We start from the raw sequence: 15,511 nt of genomic DNA on the forward strand, positions 1-15,511 counted from the left end.
ACTGGCTAAGAATCCCATTAAACCCTAACTGGATATGGTATAACAACTGCTAACACACATTAGATAACATCACAAAAAGAGAAATTTCTCTGTATTGTTTATTTTGGATACCACAGTTTTAATCACTATACATACTACGATAAGATGTTTCTTCTCCTGCAATTAAATAGGCGAACAGAAATGTATGTTTCATGTGAAAGGAAGTAAAAGGAAAGGTAAAGACCTGTAAAAAAATACAGGTACAGAAAGAATGAAAAAGAAGAACAGACTATCAGAGGAAAAAATACGACAGGTGTACAGTCATGCCTTAGATTATTCATCAAAACTTGTGTTAGGTACAGAATCCAAGAATAAAACTTGGTTTAAAATACGGAACTATGTAAAAATTCCAAAATCCTTTACTTGCTTATGGTAAAACAGTTGTAGTGCAGAGGTGTTTTAGTTCTACAAAATATCCTGGCAACTTTTCAGATGTTTAACATCTGACTTTGTGAGGAAATTGAAGAAATAGGTTGTGCACAGATCCCCTGGCTTTAGTGCCTTTAACAGAGGCGTGTTGGGGTCTTAGCCTTCAGCTGTGGCATCTACGTTGTACAAGAGATCAAAAGAAAGTAGTTTCATTGCAGCTCCCCAAGCTGCATTTTGAGAAGGATGCAAACATGGCAGATAACTTTTTTTTGCAGTACCACTCAGCTAATACATTTTCTTCTCCTCACTTCCATATACAACGAGAATCCTAAACTGCAGCAGTGCCATGGCAAAATTCACTTACATGGTAACAGTGGCAAACAAAAGTGTCTTAATACTAACCTTTTCATTCTTGTTTTGCAGCACTCAGCCAGGTTTATTTTTTCTCCATTTCTTCTCTAACTCTTTCTAAAGTAAGTCCTTGGTATAAACTGTCAAATTCCCAAGCAGTAGGAACACAGCAGCATGTGAACAGTAAGCCAGTGAAGAAAGTATCTGCTCAGGTTACTGTCAAGATAAATATAGCTTCTCTCTCTCCCTCTTCCTCCCTCCCTCTCTGCTCACCCTCTGACCTCAAAGGGAGGCCAAAACAGTCAGTAACATTCCGACAAAGTGCTCTCTTAAAGGGGTAGTCTGCTCACATCGAATGAGATGATACAATGAGTTGATAGTCTGCAAGTGTAGAGCCACATAAACTCTGGAATTCATCAGAAATCGGTGAAGCACAAAATACCTTCCACTCCTACCTAGATTGTACAAGGAGAAGGCATACAAGTTATTGAAAGACGTGTTTTTTTTTTAAACTAAAGGCCATGTCATAGAAGGGCAAAGAGATTAGGCTTCTTCAGTGAGTGAGTATGTTGTAACAGAATGATGTACAGCAACAGAGACACAGGACTGAGTGCAGATATAAACTAAAGAAGTGTCTAGACTGCAGTGATACTACTTTAGGATTTTTAAGTGTTTTATTTTTTTCCTGCACTAACATAAGATACATTTGCTTGGTAGAGACTTGATGTCTCATTGCCCAGCAAGCAGCAGGAACTAAAGTCCTCAGTGGCAAAACCGAATATAGAAACTCCAGTGTTGCTTCGGAAAAAGCAAGCCTCTCTCTTTTTTTTTTTTTTTTTTTGCTTTCACTGGGCACCTAGACCTCTGTGCTTATGATGTGTCTCATACTGATTAAAGCCATACCTCTCAACCTCTTAGAGTTTGAAATCTGGACACAGCCATAAACCAGTAGTACAAATAGGGACATTTTTTAAATATTGCTCTTATAAACTTAGAAAGTTGATAGAACAACAGGTTTTGCATTAGCATGAATTTTCTGAAGAGTATGAAGTCTAAAACTCAGATGTCATTATTTTCCAACTTCCAACTAAATCTTTAATGATTTGCCACTAATTTCCCAGAAAGCCACAATTTTATAGAAAAACGGATGAAAAATATAAGACAAAAATCTTGACATTCTGCGAAAATCTCTACAGTTGAGAGATATGATTAAAGCACATATTTAGTGGGATTGTGTGTGTGTGTGTGTGTGTGTGTGTGTGTGTGTGTGTGTGTGTGTGTGTGTGTGTGTGTGTGTGTGCACGCGCACGCTTGATGGAGGGGAAAAGTTGCAATAGTTCATTGCCAACAGAAGTGATTAACTAATACAATACTATATTTATTTATCTGTATATATTGTGTTTTTTCCAGGAGGCTGTCCAACTGGCCTGAGCCCTGTTTTCAGTGGAAGCCTAGGACCACTGTTGCATTAATGGATTTGCTTAGAGTTATACAGCAGACAACTGGAGACTGAAATAATGAAACCCAGGATTACACGATGAAGCTTGTTACCAGTGAGACCATCTTAATTCTCTGTGCTAACTACTAGCCTGCCACTTAATTAACTTGATAAAGATGCATAGATCCTCTTGTTTCCTGGTTAAGAGAACTAAATGTTTTGCCTTTATCCTGCAGATAACATGCAATTCATTCCTCTTTCAGCACAGTACCCTACTCCTGCTTTCTAGTCATGACTCATTAAGCCACTGTTTGCTTCTCTGGCTTTACCGTACATGTTACTATACCTATATCAGTATGGCATTAATTTTGAGCAGTAATTTGACAGTTTATAAGCTACTTAAGTTAAGGGTGAGTGTACTATTCCTTGGGATATGATTATTTGAATTTGGTGTGCCATGCAAGAAAAGTGCCTTCTCAAACAAATAAATGTCAAGAAAAGATGCCAGAAACCTCTGAGTCAAGGGACGTGTGTGTGTGTGTGTGTGTGTGTGTGTGTGTGTGTGTGTGTGTGTGTGTGTGTGTGTGTGTGTGTGTGTGTGTGTGCGTGTGTGTGTGTGTGTGTGTGTGTGTGTGCCTGCGCGTCTGCATATGCTGCATCGGTTAATTTCTGAACCCCTTGCTTCTCATTTTCTGTGGTCAGTAATGTTTTTCCAAAACAGGTAAACAGAACACTCTCCCAAAAGCTATGATGGAAAAAATATCTCCCATGGGATGATTCAGTCATTGGTCATTTCGTAAGATAACTGAAGTTGTTTTCTTTTGACCATACACTAACTGTTGGCCTGTCTCTTTGGTTACTTTGAGCATGTCATGATTGCATAGTGCACCAGACAATTTTCCATCTTTGATCCAGTTTTCCCTAAATGTGTTAGTATGCATCACTGTAAAAACACATACAATGACATAGTATTGTATTATAATCTGTCAATTTGCACAAAAGTCGACTCACCATTGGTAAAATCCAAAATGGTGATTCATAACCTGTTGAATACCAGAACAGGCCCTAACAAAGGTTTTCTAAGGAAACAATTATATTCTCCCTCTTCTGTATGTTCAGTGAACTGGAATTCAATGAATTGAGATCTCCAAGGACTGACACAACTAAATATAACCTGTTATCTCATACAAATATGTATACATATATAGTAAAGTGGGCACATGGCCAGCTGAAGAGAAGTTAAGGTATGGTTGTGGTGGCAATGGTTTTAGTGTCATCACAGTGGATGCTGATCAGTGAGTGTTGTGATGTTGGCAAGTAAATAAGCTCTTATGCCAGGGCAGAACAAATGATTCATTTTTTATTTCTTTTTTCACTCATTTGTAAACTATATTTAAGGTTTGTAAAACATGTACCAGAAAAAATGCACTGATAAATTTCATATATAAGACGTCTTAAAAGTGACAGGAGATTGCATTTGAATTTCTTCTTCCATAACAAAAAGATATGCTTCAAAAGCTGTAACTTCATTTTCCAATAATTTTGTGATGAAATGCACACATAAGGTTTGATTCCTTGCATGTAACTACAGGAAGAATTAAATCAGGAAATGATTGATCCTAGAGCTGATAAAGGACATAGTATTTAATATCAATATGTAAAATCCTTTAGATGGTCATTCTGGTGGTTCTGGACTATATCAGGCTGAAGAGATCTGTGTAAGTTTGCTATTTTACAATCTGCCGTTATATTATTTAAGTATGTAGCACTGCTAAAAGTTGGGCATTCTTTTGGTTAGAGACAGAGTATTTATCTATTTTATGGGGTTTTCTTTAAATGAATACGTTTAAGAATGCTAGTCTGTCCGTGTAACTGATGCTCATTTTTTATTTTTTGCGCAAGTATCTTTACCTCTGCCTATTTCAGTTTGTATCAACACTGTCTTGATTTCCTTATTGTGTAAGCACATTTCTTATTTATTCACTTTTAAGATATTGTAGCTGGTATTTATTTATGTCATCCGCATCATCTTCAACCCCCTTTTTTCATACATGACATCGGGGTGTCATGTAAACTGTCACCATCGCTCTGAATTCAGTGCCACTCTCTTACCTTCTTTGATGGACATGCCTGACTGTCACACGTGTTCTGTCACATAAACCATCCTTCCTTTTACTGAATGCCCTCATTTCCTTTTTCCTTCTTCCTGTCTCTCCCAAATCATCTTCACCAGATGGTTTTCAGCTTTTCCACACATGTGCCTGAACCACCATACTCTGTTCTCTTTGACCTTTTCTGCAACTGAAGTTGCTTGGCTTCTGCTCTGATGTCCTCTTTTCTTCATCTGTCCTACAGTGTGCATCCTACCACCCATCTCAGACACTTCATCTTCATCACCTCTAGCTTCCTCAACTGCTCTGCTTTCACTGCCCTAGTTTCTGCACCACACAATAGAACTAGTTGCACCACTGTTTTATACAAATTTCTTTTTAGCTTCTTTGCCATTCATCTGTCATACACTACCTCTGGTACACTGTGATAATTAGCTGCAACCCTTCTAATTCTAGCTTTGATCTTCTCATTCAGACTTCCTTTGCCCCTCCCCAACTACTCCTTCTAAAGCTGTTTACATGTTCCACTATTTAAACTTCTATCTCAATCCTCAGTTTCTTCCGTTTCATCCATTTGCTATGACAACTGTCTTATCTGAAAAGTTTCATCCCGTTTGCCTTTAGTTTTGCAGACTGATCCCCTATCCTTTGCTGAAGTTCTTATTCAAAGTCTGGTTCTAATACCACATTGTCTATATACAGCAGTCTGTTCATCTGGCCATACTGACATGTTTGCTAATGCAGTCCATCACCAGCATGAACACCAGTGGACTTGGAGCTGAACTCTAATGCACACCCACTCCCACTGGGAATCTTTCCATGAGTCCAAACACTGTTTGTACTTGTGTCACTGGATCCTTGTACATAGCCTGCACTAATTCTATCACTATTTCTGGAACTTTGAAGCAACACAGAACTGGCCAAATCATCTTTCGTAAGACCGTGTCATATGTTTTCTCAAAGTCTAGGAATACCCAGTTGGGCACTTTCCTCTTTTCAGGATTCTTCTCAACTATCTGTCTCACTGCAAACATCAGGTCAGTTCTGCTGCATTATAATCTGAATTAAAACTACTCATATCCTATCTTACTTTTTATTACCCTACATATTCATTTATCAGTTACCTTCTCCAGAATTGTCATTCAGTGTGACAGGAGTTTTATACCTCTGTACTGTCCACAGTAGTAAATGTCCTCTTCTTCTTGTACACTGGCACTACTATGCTTATCCTCCAGTAATATGGGATATGCCTTTCATGCCACACTGCTATGAGTACCCTCAGGAGCACTATCTTCCCTAACTCACCCAGCATTGTCATCATATTTGCCATGACCTCATGAGCCTGACATAGTTTTCCTTAGTGCTGTTCTCCTCTTCTTCCTTCAATGTAACCTGTTTCTGGGGCAGTACAACTTCTGTGAGGTCTCCTTCATTCAGAAGATGCTGGAAGTACACCTTTCATCTGGCTTTGGTGCTCTGTGGACTGGTGAGCAGAATGCTGCTGACATACCTTATAAAGAGTACATGATGACTATCCTCTTTATCTTTTTGTGTTTGCCTTGCAACCTGACAGAATTTCTTTGTGCCATTTATTGCTTCACTCTCCAGAAGCTGATAGAGTGCCTCTGATGCCTTGTCCTTTGCTACTGAAACTGCTTTCTTAGTCTCTGTTTTAGTCAGCCAGTATTTTTTAGCTTAGTCCCATCTTGTCTAGCTCCCACTTTTTCTTGCACTGCTTTTTTCTTTTGATGACTTCCTGGAGTTCTGCGTTCCACCAAGCTGTACTACTTATTACTTGGGAAAAGGCTATGTAGGGTACTAAGCTGCTGGTATTCACCCCGAACTGGCCAAACGGCTTTGCACATAAAAGAAAAATTATTACTGGTGTGTGCGTGTGTGTGTGTGTGTGTGTGTGTGTGTGTGTGTGTGTGTGTGTGTGTGTGTGTATGAAAATACTAATTTGTTTGAAAGCAGTTACCATATGTAAGAGATACAAGAAAGATACTCACAGAGAGAGAGAGAGTGGGTAAAGGGGGTCTGGGTTGTATCTCAAAGGTTCAGCTCAGTAAGGGTCAGTGCAGAGTACTAGTGTTGGTATGGATGCCTGAAACATGTAGCCAGGGCTGCTGTACATATTCCTTGTATGCTCTTGAGGCCAGGTTGCATTTCATGAACTGGTCAGTGAATCAGATTTGTGTGTTAAACTTTTTACATTAATCTTCTGGGCAAGAAGGATTTCTTCTTTTGGCCATCAGACCTTTTTGTGGGGAGTGGTGCAGATCCAAAAACCATAGTCCTTATTCCTCACATATCTATCGTGGCATTTAGTTGCTATCAGTGCCAGCTCAGCTGCTACATTTTTCACTGTTTTCTGAGTCAGAATGTAACAGATTTGTGAGCTGCGCTTAAGCCATTTACACTTACAGCAGGTAAACTAAAAATATGGGATTTAATCTGCAATATATCTATTTTTCAGTAGCAATAAATATGTGATAATTTGTGCCTAATTTCTATGCAATATGCATCTGCAATGTGTGTTTTCATTTAGAATGAAAAGATGTGTGAACTTGCACCTTTTTTCAATAAAACGTATAAAACTTTACATGCCCGAATTTCTGAAAGCTCAAATTGCATATGGTCGAGACCATATGCTCAAATGTGTAAAGTGTTAAAAAATAACAGTTTACTTACCTTAAAGCATTACTTACACATGGAGGCAAGGACCCCTGTACACTTTGTGTGTAAGTAATGCTTTCATATTTTTTATGATGTTGACAGGAAACAGGAAATCTCCCGTTTTGCGCTTCCGCACATAGCGCAAAATCGGATATTTCCCTTTTCCCCACTGTAGCGCGATCTCGGAGTTGGTATATTTAAGTAGGGGTGGTGTGTGGGGCACAGGCCCCCACATGGGGGGTGCAGGGGAGGAAAACCCCCTGCAAAAGCGATGTTTGACGTTTTTGTTTTTTTTTTACGTTTCATTTTAGGAGTTTGAGTTTCCGAAAATCGAACTTCTGGTCTCGACCATATGAAGTTCTGGTTTTTGGGAATTCAAGCTTCTAAAGTAAATCTATAAAAAGCATATTTATGTTTGTAATTGAAAATCTAGCTCCTGTCTGCTGAGCACTACATTATTTATACATACATGTGAAATGTTTGATAGGAATGTAGAGCAGCATGTAATGTGTTCTGCCCTGTGATTATAAGAACTCCAACTCTTCTTACGCCAGAAACCTAAAATTCAAAAATAAGACTAGAAAACTCTTTTGAAAATAGAGCCGACCAAGTAAATAAACATGTAAGTATGTAAATGTGACACTTTGTGTGTGTGTGTGTGTGTGTGTGTGTGTGTGTGTGTGTGTGTGTGTGTGTGTGTGTATCAGATATTGCTCTTATAACCTTAGAAAGCTGCTAGAACAATATGATTTATGTTAGCATGCATTTTATGAAGGACATGAAGTCTGAAACTCAAATGTATGACATTATTTAGTGATTTCATTCCTCAGTGATTTGCCAGAAAACCACAAATTTTATGAGAGAAAGACCAATGATATGAGGCAGAAATCTGGATACTCTGGGAAAGTCTGGACAGTTAAGCAATACAGCAGAGCAGTGCAAATAAGTTTTACCAAGAAACTAGAAACAAAAAACGCGCCCGCCAGAGGGTCTTACAAGGGGTTGGGCGGGTGGCCTAATGGTTAAGGTATTTGCCTTACAAACACAAGGTGCAGGGTTTGAGTCTCACAAGAGATAATTGGCTAGGCTTACAATGGCCCGCAAGGGCAGTTAGCTTAGTACTAATCTATGAATCTATGAATCTATGAAAAGCTTAAAATCCACCTTTAAATACGAGTTCCACACATTACAAAATGATATTAAGCGCTTTCGTCCCTACAAACCGAGGACTTCATCAGAATATACTTTACATCACTAAAAATCAACTTAAATACACATCAAATAGTCATCATTGGCTAAAATGCCAACCGATTACCGATAGCAGTTACCAAAATCAGGAACCTTAAAGCACTTCATTCTTTAATTGCCCGAAAGAAGTTATGTACAAATATAAAATAAAAACGTTTTTTCTCTTTCATATTAAAACCATAAAAATCTGCCATAAGAAACACAAATAAATACTATGTATACATTATACTTTGTTGTTTGAATCCATTTTCTATAACTTATCAGTGTTCTCCTTCAAACGTGGTGCTATGGATATAGAATCATTTAATCCTGGTGCAAACATTGCAACTAACCTAGGTTGCCACTATAATTCCCTTTTTTAAAACATTTTTTCAGTCACCTCCTCTAGGATCCCAATTAATTTGCTGTAATATCCCAAAGGAAAATCTCTTAAAATTCCTGATCATCCCCTTATGTAATCTGTCTCTATGTGAAGGGGCTATGTTAAACAAAAAGGGGTATTGCCACTTAAAACATTAGAAACAGTAATTGTATGTCACCTAAGACATGTACATCAATGACAGCAGACCCTGCATTAAAAGTAGGGACACTTGTATCAGCCTCATGCAGTGTTATCACATCATACTCCCACTGAGTATCGGCGTTATTCTAAAATTCTGTCTAGAGACAGATCACATGAGAGGGGCATTCACAAAGTCATCCAAGAAGGGCACTTGTTCCATCAGTGAGTCAGAGCATCGGACACATGCCATGAACACAAGGACTAAAAAATGAATAATTTAATAATAAACATCTCCTTTCCCCCCCTCATTGCTAATGGGAGGAACCTTTTAAATAAAGATCTATCCTTTTTTCTTGCTAAGGAAATAACATTTACAAATGCTATTATTGATTTGAAACTGTTTTCCAGGAATGTGGGTTTCAGTATGATATTCCCATGATAGTGTGCTTATGTTAATCAGTTTTTCAAGAAACCAAGTAATTTTACACCTGCACCACATCCCCTTGTTGAAATATTCACTGCTGTTTGTGAAGATGATTTGCAAAAAGCCTTAGCAGAAGGCTGTAAAACTGAATTTTATAATTTATCTCAAGGTGAATTGGCTACATTGAAAATGCTTCATAACAATCCTCATCTGGAGGTTTGTCCAGCAGATAAGGGAGGAGATATCATACTTATGGACAGGCAGCATTATTTGTTGAAGATGCGTGAAATGCTACAAGATGGTCATACATATAAGCACCTGTATAGATATCAGGCTGATGGCTTGACTAACAAGATTTATTTTTACCTGTATGATCTTCATATGACAGGTTTGATTTCTTTAGAACTCTATGAGTATTTCACTATTGAACATCCTATCATACCAGGTTTGTTTGGCTTACCGAAGGTTCACAAGAATCAGAGAGAGCCACCTTAGTGTCACATTGTTTCCAGTCATGGATGGGCTACTGAACCCTCTTTATTATTGTTGTTAAAACCATCAGACTGATATTGGATGACATTCCCAGTGTACTTAAGGATACTAAGAACTTCCTTTCATATCTCTATGCTTGGTACAAAAAATTAGAAGTGAAAGATGGCTTGTTGTTTACACCCTTGGACATTGCCTCTCTCTTTATGGTGATACCTAATGATTCAGGCATTGAGAATGTTAGAACCTTTCTTTCCACATGCAGTGAGTTCTCTTCAAATAAAGTATTATTGATCTGTATGTTATTGGAGATGATTTTGGAAAACAATGGCTTTGTGTTTGAACAAGACTTTTATTTGCAATGTGCTGGCATGGCAATGGCAATTGTGCCAATTCTGATGCCAGTTTAGTTTTGGCACAGTGGCACAGTGGGAATATGGCTTTATCTATGCCAATAATCCACATGTTAATAATATAATTTATTATAGACATTTTATAGATAATGTTTTTCTTGTATGGAAGGGCAATTCTGAGAGTCTTATGCACTTTATAGACTATCTCCATTCTACTACTACTTTTTTACATTTTGCACTTAATTTTTCAGAGGACTCTATTGATTTTTTTGGATGTCACAGTCAGCAAAGACGTTTAGGCTAATGTTTCAATGCAAATGCATAGGAAACCTTGTAGTAAGAATAATATGCTATATAGAACCAGTATCCATCCTCAACATGTAACTAAGAATGTAGTCAAGGGCCAGCTGCTCAGAATACCTAGGTTACACAATGACAATAGCCATGCAACTGAAGTGCTGAAAATGGCTGCGGCTGAGTTTGCTGCTCACTACTACTCCAATAAAGAAGTATATAGAGGAGGATCGCTCTATGAGAGAAACTGTTGCTACCCCTTTTTTTTGGTGATCATTGTGTTAGTAATATGCAGATTGAACATGCTGCTTCTGACCCTAAAATAGCGTTAACGTATTCTAACAATATTAGGACAGTCTATGACATAATAAAGAAGAACTGGTCCATCTTAATGACTGATACGACACTGAACAAACTTTTCAGTCCATTGCCAAAATTTTCTTTTTACAACAATATTTTTTTGAAAAGACAACTATCCTATAGGTATTTTGACTCTGAAGTAGCCCAACCTGTTTGTGAAGGCACGTTTCCTTGTAGATCTTGCAGTACATGTAGCCTTATTTGGGATGGCAATTCTTTTCTACATAAACCAATGACTTATAATTTTTTTTTTAATTTTTACACTGACTGTAGGACTAGGAAGGTTGTTTACTATACGAAGTGTCAGGCTTGTGAATGTTTTTATGTAGGGTGAATCGTCCTTTTAAAGACAGAATTTTTGAACACATTAATGATATATGTAAAAATTGTAGCTAGAACCCTTTGGCGAGGCATATGAATGACTAAAGGGCTGATCATAATTTTATAATTTTATATTTTTAGCTTTAGACGTTGTTCACTTAAATTTGAGGGACGGTAATATAAGAAATAGGACTGAGTGTGCTGAAATGAAATGGATCATGTCTCTAAAAGCTGACAGCTTTCCTGGTTTAAATTAAGCTTTATCTGTCAAACCTGTACTAAAGAATCATGGTTTGAGACACTAACTTTACTATTTCTTTAGCATCATGATTATAGTTTGTTATGTATGAAAGCATTTCTTCCTGTTGTATTGGATTGGCTGTTACAGCCTAGATCTGTATTTTGATTTGTGTTCATAGATAGTTATTTGATTGATTAGCTTATTATAAATGAAAGCAACACTTCCTACTTTAGGTTGATTGACCATTATGGCTCAACTTGAACTGTGATTTGTGCACACAGCTAATGATTTTCATTGGCTATGTGGCGCAGATCTGTAGTTTGATTTGTGCATTTCTTGAGTGTTTTGAATTTTCCTCATTTGATTATTTGTAGCTGATTGGCTGTTTCTGATTTTAGGAACAGGTGTGTTATACTTTTGTAATTTTACTGGTCTGAAGAAGTGGTGTGTTGTACCATGAAAGCACTCATCATATACATTTTATTATTTTTATTAAAGTTGTTTGATTATTTCATCCATGGAGTATCAAGTACATTTTGGAATTCTTACACATTTTTTTGTGTTTTGGCTTGACCTTTACTTGGATACTGATTTTAGTTAAGGTTCTGAAATACACCAGTTCAGTAATCCGGACAACACATAAATTGAGTTAAATTTAAAGGAAATTTACTTGTTTTTAGGATTTTAATTGTTTTTCTTGTTGCATAGTAGTAAATTACGAAATCTCTAGAATCATAGCTAGTTGGTAATGTTAGACTTATGAGACACAGTTTGCATTGTTTGTTTTTAGTAATAAATGTATATGCTAGACCTAGGTCTCCTCACATTGGAAAAGAGGAGGGTTAGCTCCCCAAATCACTATAGCTTTCAGAAGTAACATTTCTTTTATTGTAAAATCTACTGATAGTATTTACGTGTTCATTGTCTGATACACACTTTACCCTTTCTTTATTTTTTTTATTGATCTGGTATGCCCACTGGACACGTCCCTTTTCAGATGGACCCAGATACTCAGTACACAAACAGAAGTGGAAGAATCAAATCCAGTACCTTAGAGTACAGGAAATAGCTTGTTAACATCTCAGAGTTTTAAACCTTTGCTTAAACTCCCAAACTGTACTTTTCAGGGTCAGGTAAGCTGTGTGTGCCAGATAATATTAGCAAGCAAGAGCTATAAGCCATAAAATCAGTCTTGAAAGGGATGCCACCCCTAATAAGATACATGTAGTTTATATACACACTACATACCACCTACAGGGAATCTGTAGAATCATTTATGAAGTGATAAGAAACTGAAAACACTTTTCAAAATCTTCTTTTACAAAGGGCAGACATGCAAACTCTGCAAAGAAAAAAAAAATCCACCTTGGAAGCAAAATAAAAAAAAACATGCACTGATAGGCAATAGGTCAAATTGTTGTACCACTGTACAGTCCACTTTGTCGACATTAGTTTGTTTGAAATCCTATCCTTGCCATTGCTATACACGTTTTAGCAGTGCATTAAATACAAGTTCTTGTGTTTGCCAGCCTGGTTTCTTAATGTAATAGTAAATTTCTTATAGCATCTATTGTGTCAGCAGTTCAGCTCTATGTTTATGAAAACTGCTATGATGAGTCATTCTCAAGCCTCAAGCATGTGCCATTGTCCATCCATCTACTGCTGTTGAGTTGCACCTAACTCATAATGATAAAGTTTATTACGAAAATAGGAAGTAGAGGTGGATTACCAGAGCTTCCTTCCATATCTCACACAGTGATACAGGCAATTTATAGTCACCAATCCACCCAATGCATATATTTGGTATCTGGAGAGAAACCACGGTACTAGGAGAAAACCCACCTGAAAATAAGGAGGACACCTAGACTCCACATAGAAGGAACTCCAAAATAAGGACTCAGCCAGAGACAGAGAACCTCTTTTGGTTTGCATACCAAGCTTCCAAATGGATTGTTGGCCACAGAAAAACTTGGTGAAGAATTTACTGTGCGCTTAGTGAGGCTGCCTAATACTCTACAGATTTGTCTCATGTGCAGAGATTTCATGCCCACTGGGGGCATTTATGGGCACTTGCTCAATCATTCTGCACAGCATTTTTCCCCATGCATGAATGCCCAACAAATTATGGTTGCCACCCGTCCCGTTGTCAGCAGGACACTCACGGTTTGAGTGCTCTCATCCCGCTTCCCGCGCTCACCAAGCGTGGGACTTTAAAAGTCCCGTTTTTTCCCCTTTGCGCTTGCAGCGCTTCGCATTTTAAAATTGCCGTGGAAAAGCCGAAAATACTTCCGGTTTTTCCACGGCAATGCGAGCGTCACCACCGGACCTGCAGTTAGAGGGATTCTCTGCTAGGTCCGGGTGGTAATGCAGCACAGTAATTGGCTGCAGCCATCGTAGGGGGCGGGAACTTCTTCTGAAGAGCCCCATAAAGGTCGCAGCTGTAGAGCACTAAGCTCTATAGCAGCTGCGAGTCCCGACAAAAGATCTGATTTTTTTTTTTCACCATTGAAGCCAGCCTAGCCAGCCAGCCAAGCCAGCAAGGGAGCCAAGCCAGCAAGGGAGCCAGCCCAGCCAGCCAGCCAGCCAAGCCAGCAAGGGAGCCAGCCTAGCCAGCCAAGCCAGCAAGGGAGCCACCTAGCCAGCCAGCCAAGCCAGCAAGGGAGCCAGCCTAGCCAGCCAGCCAAGCCAGCAAGGGAGCCAGCCTAGCCAGCCAGCCAAGCCAGCAAGGGAGCCAGCCTAGCCAGCCAGCCAAGCCAGCAAGGGAGCCAGCCTAGCCAGCCAAGCCAGCAAGGGAGCCAGCCTAGCCAGCCAAGCCAGCAAGGGAGCCAGCCTAGCCAGCAAGGGAGCCAGCCTAGCCAGCCCAGCCCAGCCAGCAAGGTAGCCAGCCCAGCCCAGCCAGCAAGGGAGCCAGCCCAGCCAGGAAAGAAGCCAGCAAGGGAGCCAGCCAGCCCAGCAATAACTGTGAGTGGTAAGTAGATAATTGCATTTTGTGGCTTTAGTTATTTAAAATGGGAATAGTGTGCTTTATTTAAGTTTTTAATGTTTAGTGGTAGATGGGGATGTAGTATTTAAATCTGTGCAGTGGTTATTTTGAGACTTTTGTACTAGTTTAAAATGGGAATATATTGTGGTTTAATTTTTTTAATGTTTAAAGGCAGATGGTGGGTGCAGTACGCAATATTTAAATCTGTAGTAGTTAGTTTGATATTTTTGAGTAGTAGTTTTAAAGATATAAAACCTGAATGTATATGTAATTGTTATTATGCTTGGGGTATGATTTGGAAGCATTACTTTTAAAAGGCTGAACTGTGTATAGAAGTTGTTTGTTTCTGTTGGGGGGCAGTGAAATATAAACTTAGTGTGATGCATTTCTGTTGTCGTAGCTTTTTCTGGGTATTGTCTGTATGCATATAGGAACTGTTTGAGCATAGTTTGTACTTTTTGTATGGAAATATGCACTATAATGCTGTTTTCAGGAAGTTACGATATACTGTTTAGGTAATTTTTCCTGTTCCTGCAAGTCCATGTCTATGTGGTACAAGTCTACCTTTTGAGGGGGAATGTTAACAGTTAATGTAATTCATTTATTATTCTAGTAGGTACATGTTGCCAATTTGCCAAAGCTGTTTCAAGATTGTTTTCATTTATACTTGTAAATGTGTGCATTTAATTTATTATGCATTTTAATAAGGTTAAAATGTACTGTTTTGCTTGTAATGTGAATATGGGTGTGTTACTTTTACTTGGGCCTGTTTATTGCATTGCTGTGCTGGATTAATTGCTATGTTTTGAAGTAAAAGGAGCCCATGGAGTCTGCTGTACATTGTAGTTTTAAAGTTAAAATGTTTGGACTTTTTCCCATTTATTTATTTTTTTGTGGATGGATGCTCTGAAGTTAATGCAATGTATTTGAGATTGTGCTAAACCATGTTACAGGGTAGTTTGCATCTAAGTAGCAAAGTTTTTATTTTGTGTTTTAGTGATGTCTTCAACATACTTATTTACTGTTTTCATTATAATCAGATTATGAGCAGTGCTGCTGTTGGGCATGTTTATTAATAGATCATTGCGCTGTGTAAATTAGTGCCATACATTTCTTAACTGCTGTGGTCAAAAGCTAAATTAGGTCTATGGTATCCACTGTGCATTCTCATTCATTTTACTGTTTTTGGTTCAGTGAATATGGTTAACTTTTTTGTCTTATGGGTGTGGTGGGCATGTTCAGTGGTAAAAATAATGCATTTCATTTTCTACAAGCTGTGTTAATGTTAGTCTTCAATGGCCAAAATGCCCCC

General features: G+C 38.3%; 1 protein-coding gene across 2 annotated transcripts in view; it reads right to left on the bottom strand.

Annotated features, from left to right (window-relative positions):
* USP2 (ubiquitin specific peptidase 2) overlaps positions 1-966 on the bottom strand; it is a 763,545-nt gene extending 762,579 nt beyond the window's left edge. For both annotated transcript variants that reach the window (XM_044081123.1, XM_044081124.1), the window contains exon 1: positions 811-966. The gene's annotated coding sequence lies outside the window, so the exon portion shown is untranslated. The remainder of the gene's footprint in view (positions 1-810) is intronic.
* Between the last annotated feature and the right edge of the window lie 14,545 nt (positions 967-15,511).

This window comes from Protopterus annectens, chromosome 8.part0 (assembly GCF_019279795.1).
Source record: "Protopterus annectens isolate FY-2018-M chromosome 8.part0, PAN1.0, whole genome shotgun sequence".
Lineage (NCBI taxonomy): Eukaryota > Metazoa > Chordata > Ceratodontiformes > Protopteridae > Protopterus > Protopterus annectens.